The 27,387-nt window shown below is 37.2% G+C and overlaps 2 pseudogenes; both read left to right on the top strand.

The window, feature by feature from the left end:
- The first annotated feature begins 1,135 nt into the window (after nt 1–1,135).
- On the top strand, nt 1,136–2,627 carry LOC131832440 (elongation factor 1-alpha 1-like; annotated as a pseudogene).
- A 516-nt stretch (nt 2,628–3,143) lies between these two features.
- On the top strand, nt 3,144–4,961 carry LOC131831175 (FACT complex subunit SSRP1-like; annotated as a pseudogene).
- Nucleotides 4,962–27,387: the final 22,426 nt, after the last annotated feature.

Below are 27,387 nucleotides of genomic sequence, written 5' to 3'. Positions count from 1 at the left end.
GAATTTTCTTTTTTAAAGGATCTCTCACTTTTTATCATGATAGGTAACTCACAGAAGCAAGAAAGAGAACAATCTGCGGGAGTATGGGAAACAAAGTCTCCAAAAGTAATACACAAAGTATCTACATTTGCAAAAGAAAAGGTGAGGTCCTGATAAGATCCAAAAAGATATGAAACAGTAGATGGTGACCTGGACTCCTAAGAGTTGATACCAAAAGACACACTCAGGCAATCCTAATTATCCATGGCAACATGGCAAGTGTTAACCCTGGGATGCTTCTCCTCATCACCCGGCAGTCAGAATTCAGTGTGTGAATTTGGAATAGAAACTCATTTCGCCTTCACACAACATAATTATGAGGTAAATTTTCTGGAAAAACAATGCATGTAATAGATTCCAAAGTCAAGTGGAAGTGATTTTTAAATTATTTGCTATTTTGGGTTATTCAAAATAACCAAACATTGATTTTATAGCTATATCATCACATATTTGAAATGAATGAAAGAATAAATGAATTTATATACAGTGAAACATTAGATTGGGGTGGTAATTGGCTGCAAATAGAAAAGTAGGGCAGTTCAATATGTAAGCTCTTATTTCTAGCATAACTTTATGTTTTAAAATTTATAAATGTTATCTATATAACATATACACACATAAATAAAATCAAATGGATTTCAGGCTACAATGCACCTGACAGATTATCTAATCAAATCCTTCATCATCATAGGCAGAAATAATCAGTTTTACCATTAAACATGTACTCAAACATGTGATCAAAATTACTGTGTGAAGTATGACTAAGGAACTTTAACCCAGAGAGGATGTTGGTTTTGTTCAAGGGCACACTATTGTTTTAGGGTGGAACTGGCATGGTTCTGGACTCCTAGGATAATAGTCCCCTAAGAAGAGTATGTCACCATATCCATCGTTGGGTAACTCAAACCAATTTAATTAGAACTATTTAAATAGATCATTTCTCTGTCAGGTGATTATTATTTGGGATTGCCATTTCATGGTCTCCTAAAAGCACTTGTTAGGAAAGAAAGCAAGGAATTTGGGTCATTCTTCCCAACGTTCTACTTACAATAATTTAATAAAATCTTAATATTTCTTTTCCACAATAGGGTTTGCTGCCAGAACACAAGTGTTGTGAAAACCACCACTCAGCCTAAACCAAAATGGGAAAGGAAAAGACTCACATCAACATCATTGTCATTGGACACATAGATTTGGGCAAGTGTACCACTACCGGTCATCTGATCTACAAATGTGTTGCGACAGACAAAAGAACTATCGAAAAATATGAGAAGGAGGCTGCTGAGATGGGGAAGGGCTCCTTTGAGTATGCCTGGGTCTTGGATAAACTGAAAGCTGAACATGAATGTGGTATCACCATTGATAGCTCCCTGTGGAAATTCAAGACCAGCAACTATTACATGACTGTCATTGATGCCCCAGGACACAGAGACTTTATCAAAAATATGATGACAGGCACATCTCAGGCTGACTCTACTGTCCTTATTGATGCTGCTGGTGTTGGTAAATTTGAAGCAGGTGTCTCCAAGAATAGGCAGACCAGTGAGCATGCCCTTCTGGTTGATACACAGGGTGTAAAACAATAATTGTTGGTGTCAGCAAAATGGATTCCATTGAGCCACCCTACAGCCAGAAGAGATACGAGGAAATCATTAAGAATGTCAGCACCTACATTAAGAAAATTGGGTACAACACTGACGAAGCAGCATTTGTCCTAGTTTCTGATTGGAATGGTGACAACATGCTGGAGCCAAGTGCTAACATGCCTTGGTTCAAGGGATGGAAATTCACCCATAAAGACGGGAATGCCCGTGGAACCACAGTGCCTGAAGCTCTGGATTGTATTCTGCACCAACTCACCCAACTGATGAGCCCTTGCCTCTGCCTCTCCAGAGGCACATCTACAAAATTGGTGGTATTGGTTCTGTCCCTATAGGATGAGTGGAGACTCGTGTTCTTAAATCTGACGTGGTGGTCACCTTTGCTCCAGTCAATGTTACAACTGAAGTAAAGTCTGTTGAAATACACCATGAAGCTCTTCCTGGGAACAGTGTGGGCTTCAATGTCAAGAACATACCTGTCAAAGATGTTCGTCATGGCAGTGTGGCCGCTGACAACAAAAATGGCCCACCAGTGGAAGCAGCTGGCTTCACAGCTCAGGTGATTATCCTGAATCATCCAGGCCAAATCAGTGTTGGATATGCACCTGTGCTGGGTTGTCACATAGCTCACATTGCTTGCAAGTTTGCTGAGCTGAAGGAGAAGATAGATTTTTGTTCTGGAAAAAAAGCTGGAAGATTGTCCCAAGTTCTTGAAATCTGATGATGCTGCCATTGTTGATATGGTTCCTGGGAAGCATATGAGGGTTCTCTGACTATCCTCCTCTGGGCCGTTTTGCTGTTCATGACATGAGACAGACAGTTGCTCTGGGTGTCATCAAAGCAGTGGACAAAGGGCAACTAGAGCTGGCAAGGTCACCAAGTCTGCCCAGAAAGTTCAGAAGGCTAAATGAATATTATCCCCAGTACCTGCCACCCCAGTCTTACTCAGTGGTGGAAGGACAGTCTCAGAACTGTTTGTGTCAGTTGGCCATGTAAGTTTAATAGTAAGACTGGTTAATGATAACAATGCGTCATAAAACCTTCAGAAGGAAAGGAGAATTGTGGACCATTTGTTTTTGTGTCTGGGTGTGTATGGCAGCGTTAAGTTATTAGCTTTTAAAGTCAGTACTTTTTAATGGAAACAGCTTGACCAAAAATCTTTCACAGAATTTTGAGACCCATTAAAACAAAAGTTGAATGAGGAAAAAAAAAATCCTAATATTTGAAGGAAGTAGATTTCAATTTTGGACTATCTTTATTCTCTGGCCCACATAATACTGGAGAACTTGTATAATTAACAAAATTATACCGTAACTTCAGCATCCTTAAATTAAATATGTTTAAATTTTGCTGTAAGAATTTGTCACTTTTTCATATTTTTTTTTAACCGAAAGTGTATGCCTTTATTTCTTTTAGGAACTTTGGAACACAGAAGCGACTGTTGACACCTGATTTCTCTTTGGCAGATGACCAGATAGAATAAGCATTAACAACGTGCAGAAAATGCCAAACGTGGGGGAAATGACAAATGTGCCAGATGATTTAATATCGAGTAAAGATAAAGGTTAACAGAAACGATCTTTTCCTCTTAGTTTGCAAAATAAGTTAAAAATGCTTTTTGCCTTTGCAAAATACTTTACAAAGCATAACTTTAAAATGAAAAGAGTAGTTTTTATATATGTTCTGTGAAAGCGCTATTATACACCTGATAGTCACAGCACAGTTATGCTCAGAATATGTTTACTAGTAAAAGGAGATATTTAAGCCCAACATTTGGGGAAAAAGTAAATAATGAGAATCAAATAACTTCTTCCACTAGCTTGAGCAGTCATAATCAAACCTGGGAGTGTCTTCGATAAGGGCTCCTGGCCAGTCTTTTTGCTCTTACTTGTCACCAGAGGGGCCTGGTGGCAGAAGAGGGCAAATGAGCTTGAATGCGGCATCATGCTGGTCGGCAAAGCAGACTGGCTATGGCCTCTACAATCATTTTATATTTTTCTCTTTAATGAGAATATCTTAATATCCTTCTTTTAATTCTAAACGTAAGAACTAGCCAATGCAGGTAACTTAAAAAATATAGAAAGGCACAAAGGAAAAATGAAAAATTTAAAAACAAAAATCAGGGGCGCCTGGATAGCTCAGTGAGTTAGGCCTCTGCCTTGGGCTCAGGTCATGATCTCAGGGTCCTGGGATTGAGCCCGGCATTGGGCGCTCTGCTTGGCAGGGAGCCTGCTTCCCCCTCTCTCAGCCTGCCTCTCTGCCTATTTGTGATCTCTCTCTCTGTCAAATAAAATAAAATAAAATCTTTAAAATAAATAAATAAATAAATAAAAACAAAAATCATCACCAATCTGACTCTCCAAATATAATCCCTGTTAACATCTGGGTATATTGTGACCATTAAGTTATGCCATATATTCTGCTTTTACCTTATCAGTTATGTAGTAGCCAGTTTCTCATTTCAATACTTTTGACACCATCCCTTAAATGGCTGCATGCTATTCCATTATATGAATATACTATAACTTAACCAGTCTCCAATAATTAGAGGCCTAGACTTTTATTTTTTGCTATTATTCATAATGTTAGCACATTAATTTTTATTCTTTGGTATTCCAACTTTTTTCAAATAGGGTTACCATGCAAAGGAAGAGTAAAGGAATGAATAAAAACAGTCATTAGAATAAAGAGTTATAGGTCCCACAGTGCACCCACTACCCGCACCTGGGCCGTCGCGAGACTGCAGCTTGAGGAGCCCCCTCTTAAATTCAGGTTCCCAACATGCTGGGTGTCCGCACACCCACCCAGGAGTTGGGGCCCAGCTCCCAATCGAGGCCAACAGGGGCAGATCAGTATGGTGGAAACACGAGTTCAACGACGTCTATCAGGAGGTTCCATGAACGATGGCCAGCTGAGGTTGAGCTGCCAGGATATCATTTTCAAGAATAGTAAGATGGCAAAGTGGACAATAGCCGGGCCAGCTAGTTGACTGAAGGCATCTGGTGCCGTGTCACCCTGGGCCACGGACTTAAACTGCTTGTGAAAAATGGCCATGTCTACAAGTATGACAGCTTCCGAGAATTGGAGTTTGAGAAACTCTCAGACTTCTTCAAAACTCACTATCGCCTTGAGCTGATGGAGAAGGACCACTGTGTGAAGGTCTGGAACTGGGGAACGGTGAAGTTTGCTGGGCAGCTGCTTTCTTTTGACATTGGTGGCCAGCCTGTCTTTGAGATACCCCTCAGCAATGTGTCCCAGTGTACCACTGGCAAGAACGAGGTGACACTGGAATTCCACCAGAACGATGACGCAGAGGTATAAATTCATATCTCTCAAAAGTTACCCTGAATGATAATGGGCTAAATGCCCCAAACAAAAGACACAGGGTATCAGAATGGATAAAAAAACAAAATCCATCTATAAGTTGCTTACAAGAAACTCATTTTAAACCTGAAGACACCTCCAGATTTAAAATGAGGGGGTGGAAAAGAATTTACCATGCTAATGGACATCAGAAGAAAGCAGGAGTGGCAATCCTTATATCAGATCAATTAGATTTTAAGCCAAAGGCTATAATAAGAGATGAGGAAGGACACTATATCATACTCAAAGGATCTGTCCAATAAGAAGATCTAACAATTTTAAATATCTATGCCCCCAACGTGGGAGCAGCCAACTATATAAATCAATTAATAACAAAATCAAAGAAACACATCAACAATAATACAATAATAGTAGGGGACTTTAACACTCCCCTCACTGAAATGGACAGATCATCCAAGCAAAAGATCAACAAGGAAATAAAGGCCTTAAATGACACACTGGACTAGATGGACATCACAGATACATTCAGAACATTTCATCCCAAAGCAACAGAATACACATTCTTCTCTAGTGCACATGGAACATTCTCCAGAATAGATCACATCCTTGGTCCTAAATCAGGTCTCAACCGGTATCAAAAGATTGGGATCATTCCCTGCAAATTTTCAGACCACAACGCTCTGAAGCTAGAACTCAAATCACAAGAGGAAGTTTGGAAAGAACCCAAATACATGGAGACTAAACAGCATCCTTCTAAAGAATGAATGGGTCAACAAGGAAATTAAAGAAGAATTGAAAAAATTCATGGAAACAAATGATAATGAAAACACAACGGTTCAAAATCTTTGGGACACAACAAAGGCAGTCCTGAGAGAAAAATATATAGCGGTACAAGCCTTTCTCAAGAAACAAGAAAGGTCTCAGGTACACAACCTAACCCTACACCTACAGGAGCTGGAGAAAGAACAAGAAAGAAACCCTAAACCCAGCAGGAGAAGAGAAATCATAAAGATCAGAGCAGAAATTAATGAAATAGAAACCAAAAAAACCAATAGAACTAATCAACGAAACTAGGAGGTGGTTCCGTGAATTAATAAGATTGATAAACACCTGGCCAGACTTATCAATATGAAAAGAGAAAGGACCCAAATAAATAAAATCATGAATGAAAGAGGAGAGATCACAACTAACACCAAAGAAATAAAGACAACTATATGAACATACTATGAGCAACTCTACGCCAACAAAGTTGACAATCTGGAAGAAATGGATGCATTCCTAGAGACATATAAACTACCACAACTGAACCAGGAAGAAATAGAAAGCCTGAAAAGACCCATAACCAGTAAGGAGATTGAAACAGTCATCAAAAATCTCCAAACAAACAAAAGCCCAGGGCCAGATGGCGTCCCGGGGGAATTCTACCAAACATTTAAAGAAGAACTAATTCCTATTCTCCTGAAACTGTTCCAAAAAATAGAACTGGAAGGAAAACTTCCAAACTCATTTTATGAGGCCAGCATCACCTTGAATCCCAAAACCAGACAAGGATCCCATCAAAAAAGAGAACTATAGGCCAATATCCTTGATGAACACAGATGCGAAAATTCTCACCAAAATACTAGCCAATAGGATTCAACAGTACATTAAAAGCATTATTCACCACGACCAAGTGGGATTTATTCCAGGGCTGCAAGGTTGGTTCAACAACCTTGAACCAATCAATCAATGTGATACAACACATTAATAAAAGAAAGAATAAGAACCATATGATACTCTCAATAGATGCTGAAAAAGCATTTGACAAAGTACAGCATCCCTTCCTGATCAAAACTCTTCAAAGTATAGGGTTAGAGGGCATATATCTCAATATTATCAAAGCCATCTATGAAAAACCCACCGCAAATATCATTCTCAAATATCATTCAGAAAAACTGAAAGCTTTCTGCTAAGGTCAGGAATATGGCAGGGATGTCCATTATCACCACTGCTATTCAACATAGTACTAGAAGTCCTAGCCTCAGCAAGCAGACAACAAAAGGAAATTAAAGGCATCCAAATCGGCAAAGAAGAAGTCAAACTATCACTCTTTGCAGATGATATGATACTATATGTGGAAAACCCAAAAGACTCCACTCCAAAACTGCTAGAACTTGTACAGGAATTCAATAAAGTGTCAGGATATAAAATCAATGCACAGAAATCAGTTGCATTCCTTTACACCAACAAGACAGAAGAAAGAGAAATTAAGGAATCAATCCCATTTACAATTGCACCCCAAACCATAAGATACCTAGGAATAAACCCAACCAAAGAGGCAAAGGATCTATACTCAGAAAACTATAAAGTACTCATGAAAGAAATTGAGGAAGACACAAAGAAATGGAAAAATGTTCCATGCTCCTGGATTGGAAGAACAAATACTGTGAAAACGTCTATGCTACCTAAAGCAATCTACACACTTAATGCAATTCCTATCAAAGTCCCATCCATATTTTTCAAAGAAATGGACAAATAATCCTAAAATTTATATGGAACCAGAAAAGACCTCAAATAGCCAAAGGATTATTGAAAAAGAAAGCCAAAGTGGGTGGCATCACAATTCCAGACTTCAAGCTCTATTACAAAGCTGTCATCATCAAGACAGCATGGTACTGGCACAAAAACAGACACACAGATCAATGGAACAGAATAGAGAGCCCAGAAATGGACCCTCAACTCTATGGTCAACTCATCTTCGACAAAGCAGGAAAGAATTTCCAATGGAAAAAGGACAGCCTCTTCAATAAATGGTGTTGGGAAGACTGGACAGCCACATGCAGAAAAGTGAAATTGGACCGTTTCCTTACACCACACATGAAAATAGACTCAAAATGGATGAAGGATCTCAATGTGAGAAAGGAATCCATCAAAATCCTTGAGGAGAACACAGGCAGCAACCTCTTCAACCTCAGCCGTAGCAGCATCTTCCTAGGAATATCACCAAAGGCAAGGGAAGCAAGGGCAAAAATGAACTATTGGGCTTTTATCAAGATCAAAAGCTTTTGCACAGCAAAGGACACAGTTATCAAAACCAAAAGACAGCTGACAGAATGGGAGAAGATTTTTGCAAACGACATATCAGATAAAGGGCTAGTGTCCAAAATCCATAAAGAACTTAGCAAGCTCAACACCCAAAGAACAAATGATCCAATCAAGAAATGGGCAGAAGACATGAACAGACATTTCTGCAAAGAAGACATCCAGATGGCCAACAGACACATGAAAAAGTGCTCCATATCACTCAGCATCAGGGAAATACAAATCAAAACCACAATGAGATATCACCTCACACCAGTCAGAATGGCTAAAATCAACAAGTCAGGAAATGACAGATGCTGGCGAGGATGCAGAGAAAGGGGAACCCTCCTACACTGTTGGTGGGAATGAGAGCTGGTGCAACCACTCTGGAAAACAGCATGGAAGTTCCTCAAAATGTTGAAAATAGAACTACCCTATGACCCAGGAATTGCACTACTGGGTATTTACCCTAAAGATACAAACATAGTGATCCGAAGGGGCACATGCACCTGGATGTTTATAGCAGCAATGTCTACAATAGCCAAACTATGGAAAGAACCTAGATGTCCATCAACAAATGAATGGATAAAGAAGATGTGGTATATATACACAATGGAATACTATGCAGCCATCAAAAGAGATGAAATCTTGCCATTTGCGACGATGTGGATGGAACTAGAGGGTATCATGCTTAGCGAAATAAGTCAAGCGGAGAAAGAGTACTATCATATGATCTCCCTGATATGAGGCAGTGGTGATGCAACATGGGGGCTTAAGTGGGTAGGAGAAGAATCAATGAAACAAGATGGGATTGGGAGGGAGACAAACCATAAGTGACTCTTAATCTCACAAAACAAACTGAGGGTTCCTGGGGAGAGGGGGGCTGGGAGAAGGGGGGTGTGGTTATGGACATTGGGGAGGGTATGTGCTATGGTGAGTGCTGGGAAGTGTGTAAACCTGGCGATTCACAGACCTGTACCCCTGGGATAAAAATATATGTTTATAAAAAATAAATAAAATTATGAGCCAACATTAAAAAAAGGAATAAAGAGTTATAGAAGTTATGAAAAGTCATCTTTTGGCAGTTTAGCACTGCTTGATATAATGCAGAATTAATCATTAAATTAGGTCTTGTTTACTAAAAAAAAAAAAAATGGGTGTATATATTTTTAGACCCTGAGTTGTGGTTTATACCATATAATCATAATATTATAAAAATAAGTGCATTTTTGCAAAGGTTTTTTTTTGTTGTTTAGGATAGCTGTAAAGTTTGTACAGAATCTTCATTAGCAGTTTATTAAATACAAGAACACTGTGGTTGGGCTTTCAATTAAAGTTAAATTGGCAAAAGTTATAAATCCATATCATCTCCTAACAACAGAAGGAACTAATACGAAACATATCTTGAAGGCAATTCTTGTATAAAGGCATATATTTTTATTTTTATTTTGTTTTATTTTTTTTTAAGATTTTATTTATTTATTTGACAGAGATCACAAGTAGGCAGAGAGGCAGGCAGAGAGAGAGGAGGAAGCAGGCTCCCCGCTGAGCAGAGAACCCGATGCGGGACTCGATCCCAGGACCCTGAGATCATGACCTGGGCCAAAGGCAGAGGCTTAAACCACTGAGCCACCCAGGCGCCCCATATTTTGTTTTATTTTTTTTTAAGATTTTATTTATTTATTTGACAGAGATCACAAGTAGGCAGAGAGGCAGGCAGAGAGAGAGGAGGAAGCAGGCTCCCCGCTGAGCAGAGAACCCGATGCGGGACTCGATCCCAGGACCCTGAGATCATGACCTGGGCCAAAGGCAGAGGCTTAAACCACTGAGCCACCCAGGCGCCCCATATTTTGTTTTATTTTTTTTTAAGATTTTATTTATTTTACAGAGAGAGAGAGATCACAAGCAGGCAGAGAGAGAGGGGAAACAGGCTCCCTGCTGAGCAGAGAGCCTGATGTGGGGCTCGATCCCAGGACCCTGAGATCATGACCTGAGCTGAAGGCAGAAGCTTAACCCACTGAGCCATCCAGGTGCCCCCAAACCATATATTTTTAAATATGATATTGTACTGTTTATTAAAAAGCCTTTGGGAAATTTTGACCAGGAAAAGGAATAGAGACTGCTCGCCTACACCTATAAATGGTGGCTTAACATAATGATGTGATAGAGCTGCATTCTGATATGGATTTAAGGAATAAGGATAAAACCCAAGTAAATATATTTTGTGACACTAATTTTAACCATGAAAGGACTGAATTTGTTAACAAGATTCTTTCTTATGAATTTTATTTTATGTAAAACTATGTCCTGAGCTTTTCTTATCCTCCGAAAAAAACAGGGCTTCTGACTTTACTATCCAATTTTCATGGACATTAAACTATATGAACTAAATACAGGCACATACACAAAGAATTTCTGCAAGTCTGTAAAACCAAGTTTCTTTACTGTCTTGATGAGTTCCACTGAGGTCAGTTTATAAACTAAACATTATGAGTGGGGATATTCCCATATTAGACTTATGAAATAGGTTAACAATTTCATATGAGATGCTATTGCTCTTCTGGGCAAGTATATTTCATAGCCAATAACACAAAATCAAGAAATGCATCCATACCAAGAACACATTTTGTTGCTTTAAAGAAAGGAAATATTATTTCTTTTCCCTGGAATTAATTTCTTGACTCATAGCTGTAGTAACTTCCATTTTTTCTTCCCCAGACCTAGTACAAATTCCACACATATGGATCAGAACATAAGCTTTTAGAAAAATCTATATAAGCCAGCTGTTTACAATTTTTTTTTTCTCTATTGGTTAGCTGCAAGTGGGTTTTTACATAGACCCAGAAATGCAGAAAGAATTCTCTATAGCCACATCCAGCACAGTGTGTCATACAATATTGTAAAAAAGGTTTGTATTGTTTTCAGGTCAGATTCTTTAAAGCAGATGCACATTACAGTAATCTGATAATAAGTACCCAAACAAAGCTGTACATAGTCACATCTTTGAACACTTTGTGCACATTATACAAATCATACAAATACATGGTGCATGTTGAGATTAACATGATCAGCGGATAATGATGTCAGCAGCACTACAATATTAAGAATATGAGAAAATATTCCTGTTGCATTTATTCTCAATATGAAGATACAGTGTTAGCATCAATTTAAAAATTCTATTTTTAGAATAGAATTTGCTACCAGAATACATCTCCATAAACAACCACTGTTTAAGACACTAAAATACCAGATCAACTTATATATACACATATAAACTTATATATACACCAAGATAATTATTAAACTTGTTGATTTTGCAAAAAAGTTTAAATTATGTATTATAATATTGTGATTATAATAATTATTATAAATTATAATAATTTCTTTGATTATATGCCTGTTCCCAATCTTTCTGCTCTAAACACATAAGTAGATTTGCATGTGATGCACAGTAAAATATCAGCTATAAAATCTGAAACAATTCTTATTCTGTTAGTACTGTTGTTTAACACAAAAGTAATGCATTGTTTTTTATCTGTTCCCTGAAAACTACGAAACTATAAGCCCTCTTAGTACATCTTCAGGAAGTAATATTGGCAATAAAGAAGTATTCCAAAACTGTAATGACATAATTGGAAGGATTTTTTTTGAAAAAAAGTAAGGAACTTCATTTCTACGAAGTAACTCTCTTGAATTCTCGTTAAACCAAAGCTTACATAGATACAAAAAATGTATAAATGTGTAAATGACCATGACAGCCACGTGGTTTATAACTATCATCCTGGAGTCAGATAACCTGAATATGAGTTCTAAGTGGAGAAGAAGGTAAAGAGAGTTTATGGATGTTGGTTGTCTCTGCTCTGCTGTATCCTAAGTGTGTGTATATCTCATCTCAGTTGATCCTCATGTCTCTATAAGGCAGATATCATGTGTTCCATTTGATAATTGTGAAAACAGAAGCTCAGTGGTTTCTTGCAATTCATTCCTAATGACTTTGCAAGGATGGGAAACTGAATTTTTAGGCAAGATCCGTCCTTGGTCCATTACAGCACTCATTCTCTGGCTCTAACCTTTGAAATTGGACTTTCTTTGCATATTAGGTTCCTCATGTGTGGGAGATGAAAAGAAATACTGCATTACCTATCTTCCAAGGTGTTTTAAGAATCAAATGCAATGGGAAACAACTTGGAAAGCTATGTGGAATGCTGCAAATATAAGACTTACCAGAATAAACAGTTAGGTTTTATTAGTGATAAAAGCTACAACCTGTATTCCATCACACTTGCTTCTTTTCTTCTCTTCCCATTTGTTCTTCTAACATCGTCTCCCCTTATTCATTTCTTCCCCTACCATTGAAGATTCTCTCTGTCAGTTTCGAGTTGCCCAATAAGAGCACTGAACTGAGATGCCAGAATGTACTGGTTCTCTTCCCCTGTTTAGCCTTCATATTCTTCTGCTGTTGAGTCAAGGGGCTGTTTTCAAGTTCCAGAGGCCTCCATAGGCGTTGGCTGTGGTCCCCTTTCTCCATTGTCAAAGCCAACAACAGTATGTTGATCCTTCCCACGTCACCTTTCTCTCTTGCCACATTTAGGGACCTGTGTGATAAGATTGGGTCCAGGATAATCTCCCCATCTCAAACCTTAATCACATCTGCAAAATTTCTTTTGCCATGTAAGGTAAAATAGTCACAATTTCCAGTGATTAGGGCATGGAGATCTTTGGAGGACCATTCAGCCCGTGACACAGCTTCTAATGATATAATTTAAGCCAAAGACTCAGCCATTCCAAAGTCCAGCCCTGTTCCTGAACTTTTTAGCCATTGAGAGGAAAAATCCCATTTTTTGGTCAATGCAGCTTGAGTCAGTTATTTTGCCACTTGCAACTTAAAAAGCCCTAACTAACATTTGTTATTTCATCTAATTTTCACCAAAAAATCTTTGATATAATATCTTGTCTTTTTTTTTAGAGGTTAAATAAAAGAAATAGAAATTAAAAATAAAAAAAGCCCTAACTAATACATAATGTAACTGTAACTCTGGCTTTTTTTTTTTTTTTTTTTTTTAATTGTGTTCATTTGTATTCCGAAGAGCTGCTATTTCAAAGCATGCTCTTTGGAGAATGTTGATTTTTTTTTTTCCATCTCCCTGATTTTATAGAGGAAACCAAGACTGCAAAGAAGAAAACTGATTTTCTCAAGGTCCCAACCTCAACAGTGAATTTCCAGATTCCAGGCTCTCATTACAGTGTTTGTATATATGAACATTTTTGCATTCATCATGGATGTTTAGTTTCCCCTGCAATGGCCAGCCACCTCAGCATCTCTTTTGGAGAAGACTTACAAAGTCCCTCTTTGTGTCCCAGCAAGCTACCATCTGGATTTTATTTCCAGTTGCAACTTCTGCTTTTCTTTTAGCTAAAAAAAGTCTATTGCCTACTTGACCGTTGCACTGATTATTCACTCATTTGTTTGTTCTTTTTCTTTTTTTTTTTTTTAAACAAAACTACTTAGCTGGCACTAGTAAACTAAGTTGACATCTCATATTTGTACATGAATTAAATCTTCACATGTTATTGTGACTTTTCTTTTTAAAGAAATGATAGAGGAGCCCCTGCGTGGTTCAGTCAATTAAGCAACTGTCCAACTCTTGATTTTGGCTCAGGTCATGATCTTAGGGTCATGATCAACAGGGAGTCTGCTTGAGAGTCTCCTCCCTCTGCCCCTTACCCCACTCACATACTCACTCTCTAAAAATAAATACATAAGTTCTAAAAAGAAAGAAATCTTAGAAATTTTTAATAACAATATTGTCATCTTCCTGTAGGCAAACGTCTGTTACTGTTATAGTTCCTGATGACCTGGGCCAAGGTGACCTTGTTCCGTTCTTAGTTGGGAAATGTATCTGTTTTTCCTGGCAAGGATATAAAAATGCACAATGGAAAAGGATTTCTGATTTCTGGGACTGAGAACAGCTTAGTCTCACAGCCACTCATGCCTTGCTCAAGAGGTGTCTGTGATGTTTTGATCCTGTTGCCAGATATCAGTTTGGATTTAAAAAATAAAGTAATACATTAGCATTAAATAAACTTGGGACTTTTCAGAGTTAATTGTATATTAAATTTTACACCAACAAATTTTATTTTATATATTTTGTTTATTTTTTGAAAGAGCAGAAGCAAATATGTGCTGCTACTTGGTGTTTTTCTGTCTTCCTAGCCTCTTCTTTGCTCCTCATACTGCCAACCTAAGTGTATCCTGACACAGGATACACAGGATACAGCTTGGCAAACTCAGAATCCCAAAGTCTGGGGCTCCTGGGTGGCTCAGTGTGTTAAAGTTTCTGCCTTCGGCTCAGGTCATGGTCACAGGGTCCTGGGATTGAGCCCCACATCAGGCTCTCTGCTCGGTGGGGAGCCTGCTTCCTCTTCTCTCTCTGCCTGTCTCTCTGCCTACTTGTAATCTCTGTCTGTCAAATAAATAAAAATCTTAAAAAAAAAGAAAAAAAGAATCCCAAAGCCTCCTTATCATGCTTTCCAATGACCATTGAGGCCTATTTTTTTGGTAAAGTTTGTGGGGTCCAGATGGTCCCATGATGAATGGAGATGGAAAGGTCACTCCCTTTGGATCGCTCCAACAAATTGCTGTGCTTTCCATATCCAAGCCAAAATCCACTGTCAGAATATATGTATTTTTTTTTTCTTTGTCTACTCAGTGCTGCTGCCTCACTTCCAAAAAAAAACCAGGTCTTTTTTCTTGACATGGAGATGACATGTACAAGTAAATGCTGATTTCTGAAACTTCACTTTACCCACTGCTGCTGAATTAAAAAAAATAATAAGGTAAGTGTTGTTTTATTTCCATCGGTTTTCAATTTTGGTAGAGATAAAATTGTGTGTGCGTCTACCTATCTGTCTATCTCCTCATGGTTAACAAGAGATGCAACCCACAATCAAATTATTTAAGTTTAAATTCTTATCCCCTCACCTGCTGTGTGATTCTAAGCAGGTTACTCACCTTCTATATTCCTCAGTTATGTCAGCTGTAAAATGAAAATAATAATAATGCCTTCCACCTGAGTTGATGTAAGATAATACACACAGAGTGCTTGAACCAGCATCTAATTTGCAGTAGTGCTCAAGAGGGGTGATTGTTGTTGTTGTTGTTGTTGTTATTTAAGAAGTAAATTCTATGTCTACTGTGAACCAAGGAAGCTGATAAACTCTAGGTAGAAGTAGAGAAAAGAATAATAGAAGAAAAAGTAGATATATGTAGGTTACCAGGAAGAAGACAAAAGAAAGAAGCATAAGAACACTAATTTTTTTTTTCTCTAACCTCTAAACCACAAGAAGCTGTAACATGTCCTTCCAATAAGCCCCCATCTTTGGGCTTTCCCACACAAGAAGTCTAGATTCTGTAATTGGAAAATACCAAATTGAGGAATACTCTGGTTAAGAGGGCTTCTGAGGACTAATTTGGTTGCCTCGTTACTATATTTCATATTATTTCTGTGGGAAATACATTCCAGATTACAAACAAACCAAACTATAAAAGAACTTTTGAAATGAGACCCATAAGTAAATTAGGAAAGCCAATAGAATACATTTTTGTTTGAAGAGGAGAAAGCAATGTAGGTGCCATTTGGATGGTTATGGTCTTGTCACCATCATGCTAGATGTTTTTTGCTGCTTTTTATATAAAAAGGAAATCAACATGAGTTTTTAAATGTTGATTTAATTTCAAACAAGTGTAGAACTAATGTCTTCACTAAACATTTATAAATGCAATCTTTCATTGTATTTGTCTTTTTATGGAATAATAAGAACTTCAAAAGAGAATTTTTAAAGTATATAATGAATTTGGCATTATAATGAAATTCAGGAAATAGTTCCAATTTTAAAGACATGAGAAAAGGAGGGAAATCAAGATGATGATTATCAATCATTGCAGAATAAACAACAATAATTCCAAAAGTACAGTTGTAGCTGACAAAGTGCTATATGATGTAAATTGTTGTTCTTTGTATTTTTCAGATTTTTACTTTTAGAAAAATTATAATTTAACTTTTCTTGGTTAACATATCTTTATATGTACATGACAGAAAAATAGTATACTTAACAAAGAAAGACTTAATTGAGATACCAAAAGTCAGTCTTTTTAATTATTGACAATTTTATAGAAATAATAATAAAACACTGTGGAATATTAGAGTAGAATATTGTTTTAAGCCAGTAGCTCATGAGAAGTCTCAGTCAATCATTTTTTTTTTAAGATTTTATTTATTTATTTGACAGAGAGAGATCACAAGTAGGCAGAGAGGCAGGCAGAGAGAGAGAGAGGAAGAAGCAGGCTCCCTGCTGAGCAGAGAGCCCAATGCGGGACTCGCTCGATCCCAGGACCCTGAGATCATGACCTGAGCTGAAGGCAGCGGCTTAACCTACTGAGCCACCCAGGTGCCCATCAGTCAATCATTTTTTATGTTATTGAAATATGTTTATTCATTATATCTATCCCATTGGGTGGATGCAGATGACATGGGATAGAGTGTGTTTCTGTAACAGGAACACTGAATCAACAAACAGTAAGCCATCATAGCAGAAACCCTTTGCAAAGATGTAATCCCTGTGTTACTCTTGAACAAGGTTTCCTCCACTATATATCCAAGCCCCCAAGATGGCCTTCAATGATACTTGTCTTCCAGTATTTACACCCTTCTCTTAATCCCGCCCATACTGAATGGGGTTGACTTGTGTAGCAAACTGGATATTGTGGAAATTATAGAGTATATCTTATAAGTATAGGTCATAAACAACATTCAGCTTCTATTCGCTTGTATTACTTGCTCTGGGAGAAGTTAGCTGTTATGTTATGAAGTCACTCAAGAAGCCAGATGATGAGACCCTCATGCCAAGGAACTCTTGAGACCTGAAAAACCCCAACCCTTAACCACCATTTAAATCACTTCTAAAATCTTCTAAGTGTGGGGAGATTTGTTACGCAGCAAGAGATAACTAATACGCTCAATCTTCAAGACACCTGAATTATGTTATGTGTTTGATCATGGTATCTTCCAGCTGCTTTTCATACTATTAGTAACATCGGCCAGCGGCAATGATGGTTGCACTTCATAATGTCAGATGTCTTCCACCACTTTTTAATTACCTCTTGACCATCAGCCTCTATTTCCTCAGTTTCTTTGAAGGTTTACTGTTTAACATCTAGCCTGACAGTTTAGGTGAAACCTCTAGAACAACCATTTGTAATATTTGGTCATCAGTATTGGTCAAAATTAGTCTCCTGAACTAAATTAATGGCAGAACTAAACAAACAGAAGTACCATTAAGGAAAAACACAGAATGGCATATGAATGCTCACTGACTTATAGCTTAGAGTAATACCCATCATATATATTGGCTTATTTGCAATGAGAAAAAAACTGAGTATGTTATATATTTATATTTGTATCAATCATGAAAGGTTGGGTTTTGCTGTTATATACATAAGCCCCCAATCTCAGAGATTTTATAAACTAAAGATTATTTCTTTCCCATTCTACTTATCCATGGGTTTACTTGGAATTTTGATCTGTATCATCCTTACTTCACTCTAAGATAAAAGCTGTTGAAACATTTCCAGTCACCATGGCAGAGGGATAAAGCTATGGTAATTTTTACTCACTGTTGCTCAAATTCACTGGGCATGGCTAATTTCAAAGAGGAAAAGGAAATTAATGCTGTTGTGTGCACAAGAAGACTATTTGGCCAACAGCATATATGCCAACACATATATTCAAATTAATATCAAATATTTCTGAGATGGACATACTAAAATCAACCAGCACTATATAGGCAGTGCTGTATGAGACAGACTTATAATGTGACATTTTCCTGACAGAGGTGGGAGGGTGTGAGCTGGCTATAACACTGTGGTGAGAGTATAGAAGGACCAAAAACAGTTATAAGGACAATTAACTATATTTATTTGTTATTTTGTGTATTAAAGACTAAGTGTCTAAGAGTACAGGGGAGAGCAAGGGATGATAGTAACTAAATGTTTGAAGAATCAAGGAGTAAATGGTAAATCAGTGAAGCCCTAGCATTTTGAGTATTATTAATGATCCTGGGTGACTCCAAGATCCCAAAGTTGACTCAGTCCCTGTAATGGTCTCTTTGATTAATTGGCTACCATCCCTGGAATGCTCAGTACAAGGAGTGACCTGGGTCAGTCTGAGTCCTTGAAGTCAGGGGATATTGTCTTACTCTAGTCTGGACCATACCAACTTTGGCATTTAGTGAGCTTGGCCTCTTTGAAGGACCTTTCCTATACATTGTGGCATTTTCTTCCATTGCAGAATTCACAAGACAATTAACCGCAGCCACACGGGATATTTACCATTAACTCATGAACGTGATTACAGGAGCAATGTATTTTCTTTGTATAGTCATTATATTGATAGATGGTAATTCTTAGTTCATCTCTTTTCTTTCTTGTTTTCTAATCCTTTAGGTGTACTTTGTAGATGATTTATCTTTTCACCTTTCTGTTGAATTTTTAATTAAGACTATAAATACATTTTTCATATTCCAAGTTTATTTTATTCCTTCTTAAACAATATTCTGGTCTTGTTTTTTGGATACAGCATTTTCTCATATATATGAAGATCTAGCACTATAGATAATTTTGTATTTTTTTCTATTTGGGTAACTATCTTTCCTTCTGAGTTTAGATTTTTTTTGTCTTTATCGTTTATGTTAAGGACTTTCTTCTGTGTCAGGTAATTCTTAATTACTCGTTTTAAGAATGGGACTTTAGGAGGCGCCTGGATGGCTCAGTGGGTTAAAGCCTAATGCCTCTGCCTTCAGCTCAGGTCATGATCTGTCCTGGGATGGAGCCCTGCATCAGGCTCTCTGCTAAACAGGGAGCCTGCTTCCCTTCCCCTCTCTCTCTCTCTCTCTCTGACTGCCTCTCTGCCTACTTGTGATCTCTGTCTGTCAAATAAGTAAATAAAATCTTAAAAAAAAAAAAAAAAGAATGGGACTTTAGAAGGCTGAGTGAAAGATCTGCATGTATCAGAGCTTACTGATGGGAAAATTCAGTTTAGGGGAATTGACTAATAAGCCAGCATTTTCCTAAGAGAACCTCAAATTTCAGTTTGTATGGGTCTTTTCTTGGGGACAATTCAGTTTTTTTAGAGAGGTATCTTGAAGTCTCCTACCTAGAAAAGCATGTTCCTGGATGTCAGCCTTTTGAGAGCAGAGCCAGAAAAAGAGATGAAGATTTTATAATTAGTATTAAACTTTCACTTATTTTAGTCCCGTGTCTTAGCCTCAGCTGCTGTTATGTCTGAAATCTTAAAACTAGGGCCAGTATAGTTCATTTTCTTTGGAAAATAACCTCCTCTTTCCTTGGGGGGAGAGGGTAAAGGGTAACGTGTGTGTTGCATGTGTGTATTGGAGATATATATATATATATATATATATATATATATATATAGTGTGTGTGTGTGTGTGTGTGTGTGTGTAGGTTGGGGTGGGGAGGTTTCATCTTGTTTATATTCACATTTTCTACCACTCCTTTGATTTTCAGGCCTGTACTTCACTCTTGATTCTATATTCAGCCTCTCAGGACTTTTTGGCATACCTTCTAGCTGTGTCCCTCTGATCTGCTTGTTCTTCTCTATATGCTTGTTTTCTACAAGTTGCTGAAATCCCATGTCCACTGTTTTTTTCTTTCTCATTTTTTTTTCCCTTGGAGGCAAATACCTTTGTTTTTCTTTTGCTATCATTTTGGCAGAGGTTATTCAAGGAGAAGAGATGAGTACTATAATTAATTCACCATTTTTAACCAAGAGCTCCTTAGGATTTTTTCTCTAAAGCATCAAGGCAATCAGAACTTTTCACAAGAACCCTTGATCCTTACATTCTTTTTCTCCCATCACTTTTCAATAGAAAAACAAACTTACTCTTTGATCTAATAACAGGACTGAAAAAAATCTAAATAAATAGTTGTCCACTACAAAGCATTTTCCTCTTCAGTTTAATGAAACACCCTATGTACGCCCGCCACAATATTATTCTATGATTGCATATTTTGAGATTTTTGAAAGAAGTATAAAATATTATCAATAGGTTTAAAATGCTATTGGCCATTGAATGCTATATGGTGTTTAAACTATTTTTTTAAATGGGCCACCAAAAGGTAAACATAGAAAAGAATTTTGTAAGTAACTTGATTTTTTTCCTCTCTATCTTTTCTAGTTTTGGGGGGACCATTTAAAACAATCAGTATTTCAAGATCTCAAATTTTAGCAGTTCTTCGTGTATATGTTTATCAAATTTTCATTTAATAATTGTTCTAAGTTATTCTTTTTGCCTGTCATCTCACTTTTTATCTAAGGTCAAAGCACTGCATATATCTAAATACTGACTGCTCTTTTATTTATTTTGTTATAAAAAGGTATTTCTGTAAAATATATAGAAATATTCTTCATGCGTATGTAAATTAGATTATTATCTGATCACAACTGCCAGACTGACACCCTTTCAAAGTAAGTTGTTTACCTATAATTTCAAATTTCCTAAAAGACATAGTCTGAGTTTTTAGCAATTTATAGTTATTAATATCAGTGGAAAATATTTTTAGAATACATTCTAGAACATAAGAAAGGTTTCATCATAGGGAAGTTATAATTTAAAGTATGACTAGACAAACATAACAACAACATAAGGAATTGTTAAGATGAAGAAGGAATGTTCTCAGACGTAAAAAACAGTTGAAAGGCAACAAGTGGGAAAAAAATGGGGGAAAGGCAACAAGTGAGGATGTGAAAAGGGGTTCACCACGCTCGTTGCCACTTCCTTGACTGATGAGACTGTCAACTGAGAAAACGTCAAAGACAGAAAGCTGAATGTCTCCCATTGCAATAGTTGATAGAAGGAAACTTCTACTCTTTGAGCCAGAAAAGCAAATTAAAGCAGAAATTAAATGAAAAGGTGATGGTTCTAATGGTGGGACTGCTTTCTGTGGGCAGGGAACCTAGGTAAACTGTCACTCATTTTTTTTTTCCCACCTCTGAAGTTAGGCTGGTGAATTATATAGGTTAACACTTTCAGTACATCCCTACCATAATGAATGCTTAGTGTTAAATGATTCTGGTAGAAGAAAAACGTAGCCAAAATGAAATGAATCCATTTTGCAATAAAACATGGATTTCCATTTCCAATAAACCTAAGGCATTACAACAGGACCAGATAACATTATCAGCAATACAGCTAGATCACCTGTTATTCTGGAGTCTAGATTGAGGAAGTCCAGACAGTCCCCAGGCTCTTAGCTCAGGATGCTTTCAATTTAATAACAAATAAGAGTTTCAAATTTCAAGAAAAAGTGTGTATGATATAACAAATAGCTGGTTACAATATTGGGAAAAGAAAAGGTTTGTTCTGATTGATAACTATTTTCATGCTTTGGATTTAATATTTATCATAAAATGCTGGTATTTTATAATATTGTACCTAAAATTTTGCTTCCAAAGTTGTGTTAAAGCCTGAAAAGATAGAATCAAATGAGTATGTAAAAGGAAGCACACTAAGAGGTGATAAAAAATAAAAATAGAGTGAAAGTCAGTCTCTCATCTATATATTAATAATGCTATGAGTTTAGGGCTTCAGGAGCAAGATAACTAGAATTTGAGATTCTGTTCCAGAATATATAAACACCGTCACGATGAAGTACAGAACTGGTATTCAGATGTAAGAGTTCCCAGTGTTTTCTACACTGCAGTATTAGGCAACTACCTGACCGGGGATCCCCTCCCCTTCCCCACTCACATGGACACACACAAAGGAACAGTTGGAAACAGAACAGGGCTGCCAGCGTCCCACAAATAGGATGGCAGATTTCCCAAGAATTGCACTTAGGGTTAGAGGAAACCAAGGATGGAGAATGTCTTAAAAAAGAAAAAATCCACAAAGAGATATCTGACGCTAGCCTCAGCTGTAGGAGCTGGAGAGAAGAGAAACAAAGACCTAGTTACACAGACAACATTAAAACAAACACATGTACAACATTGATAAGCATTTTGCTTAAAGGGAGGAAAGAACAGGAAGGGCTGGAAGTCTCCACACAAACCAATCTGTTTGATGAAAACATATTTCCTTTTTTTCTTCTGCTCTCCTATATAAGACAGTGTACAAAGTGCTCATTTATATTTTCTTTGTTTTCATCCCAAAGCTAGAAGATCAAAGAGTTAATAAAACCTCCTTGCTTTAGAAGGTCATTACAAAACTAAATGCAGCAATTCAAAGTGGAAAATAGAATGAATGCCAAGGAGATGTTTAACGAAGTAACATTCTACGTGTATTCTTTGAAGAACATTCGCAGACTCGTTTGATTGCTTTAGAGCGGGCAGGGCACAATGCGTCTTGCACAGAGCTAACAGTGACTGATGGTTGCGTTCTGCAGTCCTGCGGCCAAGCCACTTGGAATCGCAAGTATATTTGATAGCAAATTACCTAATATGGTGGAAATATTCATGAGTATTTTATGTAGCAAAATGGTGTTAAAACCTTTCCCCCCTTTGTCCCCTTTAGGCCTAATTAAATGTCCAAACACAAGACACGAGTCTATTCGTGTGAAAAATAATCTGAAGTACTATTTTCCCAAGAACTGACAAAGTTGGATGGCAAGATAAAGGATCAGCTTGATGTTTCCCACTAGCCATTGAGATCCTTTTTTTTTCTCTTTTTCTTCTTTCTGTCATATTTTTAGTGCTGACATCCTTAGAAAGGGAGCAAATACAGTATATAGAGAAATAGCCTGGGAAACTGTCAATATTACCATATTAATTTACTTGAAAGAGGTAGGCTGGTTATGTCACACTTGCCTTTCAGTGTGATATCAGAATTTGCTATTCACTGTAGACTTTGAGTCCCAGCATTGGGTTTTTTTTCCCTAGAAAAGACACAGAACAGTCTAGAACATCAGAAATTATCAACCTGCTGGTAGAGCCATGGCTATCTGGCAACATGGAGGCCAATGACCACGGTTATGTAGAGTCTCTAAAGTATAATCAAACTCTTTTTTTTTTTTTTTTTTTTTTTTTTTTTGGTGTTTGAAAACTTGGGAAAAACTGTTTTTATGTAAGAAGAGTTATTAGGATAATTTGGGGGATGGGTTGGAAAACAGGTGTTCACATAATAATTCTACTCAGAAGAAGAGTATAATTAAATAACAACACAGGAATATAAAGATATCTGAGATTAAGGTTAAGCAATTAAACTTTCTAATTATTTGGAGCAAATAATTGACCTATTTCACCATAAAATGAAACTTTTGAAGTACTGTTGAATGTTGTGCTGATGCCAATAGTCTCTCTCTCTCTTTTTTTTTTTTTTTCCTTTTTGCATCAGTGATGCATGTCACCTTCCTGCAAGGCAACCAGTTTACAGATCTGGCCAGAGGGAAAATTACTGGGCAACAGAATTAAAAGGAGGCATAAGTCAGCTCAGCTCTCTGAACCCTGGAAAAGGCAACTTCCCTCCAGCTCATGAAAGAGGACGATTGTGCTCAGTACCACTTATCCAGTGCCAACAATCTGGTAAGACCTCTATTCAGTGCTACACCAAGGCTATAGCAAGGTGACCCAGAGTTTCGGGCTGAGGTCAGGGAAAGGTCGCTGCCTGAAAAATGGAACTAGTCAAAAGGAAAGAATCCTAGGAATGGGTGAGGTTAGTCACCCACAAAAGTAGCCCAATCCATGAAATGGCGTAGAAAAACATTTTTTATGGACTCTAAAGTTCTCTTTCAAATAATTCTTCCAGCCCTTGCATGCTGGTGCTAGAATGCTACTCTAGAATGACAGTATGTGAGAAGTATGCTCACAGGAATCAGCGTTCTGTCCCTAAAATTCCAACAGACTTCCTCCATTCCGTCACTTCTGCTCTTCCATGTCTTCACTTCCCTCCTCCCTTCTTTTTCTAGTCCCACCACCCCCAGCTTTGAAACTGAAGGCTAGACGCTGGGTGTGAAGACAGCTTCTCCCTGTTATTTGAACCCTCTCTGAGGCTAGTCAGCTTTCCCTTCCCCAACATCTTCTTGGTGGCTCCCTGTGAAGGCAGTGTCAAATACATGCCTGCATGATGACGTTAGTTGCTCATGGTATGCCGTGAGTATCCATTTTGAATAAGCCCTTTCAAGGTAAGAGGAGCCCTCCCTAATGTTTGGAATATTTATTTGCCCTCTCAGAGCTTTCCTTACTTCATGTGATGTCTATGAGTGCTTACAGGATGCCTGTTATGAGCCAATGCTATCAGGATGAGGGAACATGAGCTTAGGGTTACTTATTTTCAGGTTTAAAAAAAAAAAAAAAAGGCACTTCTTCCCCTGGGTGGCAAAATGAGAGCATTTTACAAATAAACCCATAAATGAAACTCTATCACTTTAAAGATGTGAAAAGACTAGGTGTACTTTGAAAAGGAGTTTTATGTTAGAGAGATAGCCAGAAGCTGATATGCGTAACTGAAATGTTTGCTATTCATCTACTTTCTTTTTCTAAGAAATCCCCAAATCATAAAGTTTAGAAAGTATTTGATTACTTACTTCTCTTCAGTGTGTAGAAGGATGGAGAGAGAAATTTCAAGTTCTTTTTGTTTTATATTTGTTGTCAAGAATTCATATAAGAAAGTCAATTTTATACAAAATAATTTCACAAAATTACTTTCAAGAGAGTCAATTTCCATAGATGAGTTTCAGTAGGTCATATGATATAACTCTTTTAATATGAGCTCCTTAGTTTTATTAGTACATTATGAATTATTTATCTTGGGAAAAATACATTAAAAACAGGATTAGAATGTCTTTGGTTTATATAGCTCACAGCATTAAGTTAAAATAGTATAATACATGTTATACAGAGAGAAATGTAATTGTGGTCTAAAAGAACATTTTTGAGTCAGTTTCACATTAAACATTGAATAGAAGAGTTGACTTAGCTTAAAATAAAGCAAGACACTATATCACTCTGCTACAAGCAAATGTTTCGTTTGTAAATAAGGATGAATTGACAGTGCTTGAAAGTGTAGTTCATCAAAATCACAACAAGAAACCAAATATTATGAATGTGTAAAATTCCATGTTTATTTAATATCCATTACATAGCCGGTTCATTGAAACCAGACTTTGTAAAGACAAATAACATTTCTGATGAACATAAACAATATCATATAGTTGAAATTCATCCTGTATTTTCACATGAATAAAGATGTCATTATGCAAGAGCTTCAACAATAAAGACCTTGCTGTGAATTGGCATGGCATCTCTCAATGCTTCAAAGCAGCACCAGCCTCCATCAGCTAAAAAGAGACATTGGTAGCTCTGCGTCAGGAAACTCAGTGATGGACAGGTTCACCCTCAAGTGTCATGGAACCTTTCCCCAATATCTGAGCACGTGTCCAGTGTGGTCTGTCATGAGTACCTTCTCAGAGGACACATCCAAAGGTCAGGATGGGTATTCCTAAGACAAAAGAAAAAAAAAAGGCAGAAAACCAGTGGCAATATGCAGATAATGTAAAAAGGTTCATTCTGGTCAAGGAGAAGTATCAGTATTATGCTTAGTAATATCAATGATTCTCTTTATAGTTGTTCGTATTTATTGAAGTTTACTATGTGCTAGGTGATACGTTTAAGCACTTAACATTCATTATTGTAGAACGTGGTCACAAGAATACTTTAAAATAAACACTTTGGTTATCTATGTTTTATAAATAGGGAAGGTAAGCTAGACAGAAGTCAAGAAATTTGGGGGCACTTAGGTGGCTCAGTCAATTAAGCATCTGCCTTTGACTCAGGGCATGATCTCAGAGTCCTGGGATCAAGCCCTACATTGGGCTTCCTGCTCAGGGAGGATTCAGCTCCCCCCTCCCTCTGCCCTTCTCACCGCTCATGCTCTGTCTCTGTTTTTGTCTCTGTCTCTTTCTCTCTACGTCAAATAAATAAGTAAGATCTTAAAGAAAAAAAAAGAGAAATTTGAATGCAGTTTCACAGTAAATAGTAGAACCACAGTGCCCTTTGTGGCACCAAACGTGGCTCAGGGAAGAGCAGTAGCTTCCAGTATTCAACAGCATACATGACCTGGTAACTTCCTCAAAGCCATTTGTACCCTTTCTACCGGGTGTTTCTCTCTTACAGAGGCTGGAAAACTTAAATTTCTAACATTCTAAAAAGACCTCTTTTTGTCTCTCTGATAATATTTTTTCTTCTAATTTTTACATTCCAGACAACAACAGAGATCTTCTTTCTCCCAGGAATGGCCATGTGATAGATTCTGACTGAAAGGTAAAGTGAAGTGGCTAGCTGGGTTTCCCAGAATGTTTTCTTAAAAAGAGACAGTTTCAGTTGTACAGCAGCACTCTAGCTAAGAGGATGGACTTCATGGCAAATGTTCTATACTCACACACACACATGGAGCAAGGAAAACATATTTCTGATTCCTTCAACCCTCTACCTTTCTTCTTTACCTATCTTAGATTAACCATCCTCAGGTTGGTTGATACATAAAAGGGGGAAAAAAAAAAAAAACTTCTGGTGAGCCATGTTAATTTGGTACTTGTGGCTGATTATGCTCATACCCTAAAACTACTTTATGAAGTTTTATGACTTATTGGGGGCTGGGAGCAATAATCACTAATATTTGTAAATAAAAAGATAAATGATTGAACTATATATCTTAATTGAGATATGTTCTATACCATATTTCTACAATTAAATTAATGTTGGTTGAATTGCCTTTTATTTGAATGCTAAACACTAGCAACACTAGCATATGTGACATGGCTACCAGTTCTTTTTGTAGATTAAAAAATAAAATAAGCTCTCTGGGCAATATGCACAGAAAAAATAGCTACACCCCGATCAGAGGGTTCTGAAGTCTAGAATTAAGCTCATTGTTGGGCCCAACAGAAAAGGAAAGAAAAAAAAATCAATGAAAGAAAAGACATTTTTGGAGAAGGGGAAATGCTCAGATTTTTTAAAAAAAAAATCTGTTAAATTGAACAAAACCCACTTCCTAACCTCTTTTCCCCTGTTAATGATTGGAATCCCATTTCTAGCACTTACTAGGTGTGTGATCTTAAATAAGGTTGTTTGCAAATACAAAGTCTACATTTTGCAGCCCTTCTCATAGGACTGTTTTTAGGATTAAGTAAAACAATGAACATAAATTGCCTGGTTCTGTGCCTGACACATAATATAGTTAACAGATTTTAGTTCTCCCTGCTACCCAGTTCCTCCTCACCCATCCCCTTTGACAGAAAGATGACTTCACAGACTTTTGTCTAATTTCTGAAAGGATTTTTTACTTACTTCACAGC

Source organism: Mustela lutreola, chromosome 5 (genome assembly GCF_030435805.1).
Source record: "Mustela lutreola isolate mMusLut2 chromosome 5, mMusLut2.pri, whole genome shotgun sequence".
NCBI lineage: Eukaryota > Metazoa > Chordata > Mammalia > Carnivora > Mustelidae > Mustela > Mustela lutreola.
The sequence above is the reverse complement of the archived record's forward strand: the minus strand, read 5'-3'. Positions and strand labels throughout refer to the sequence as shown.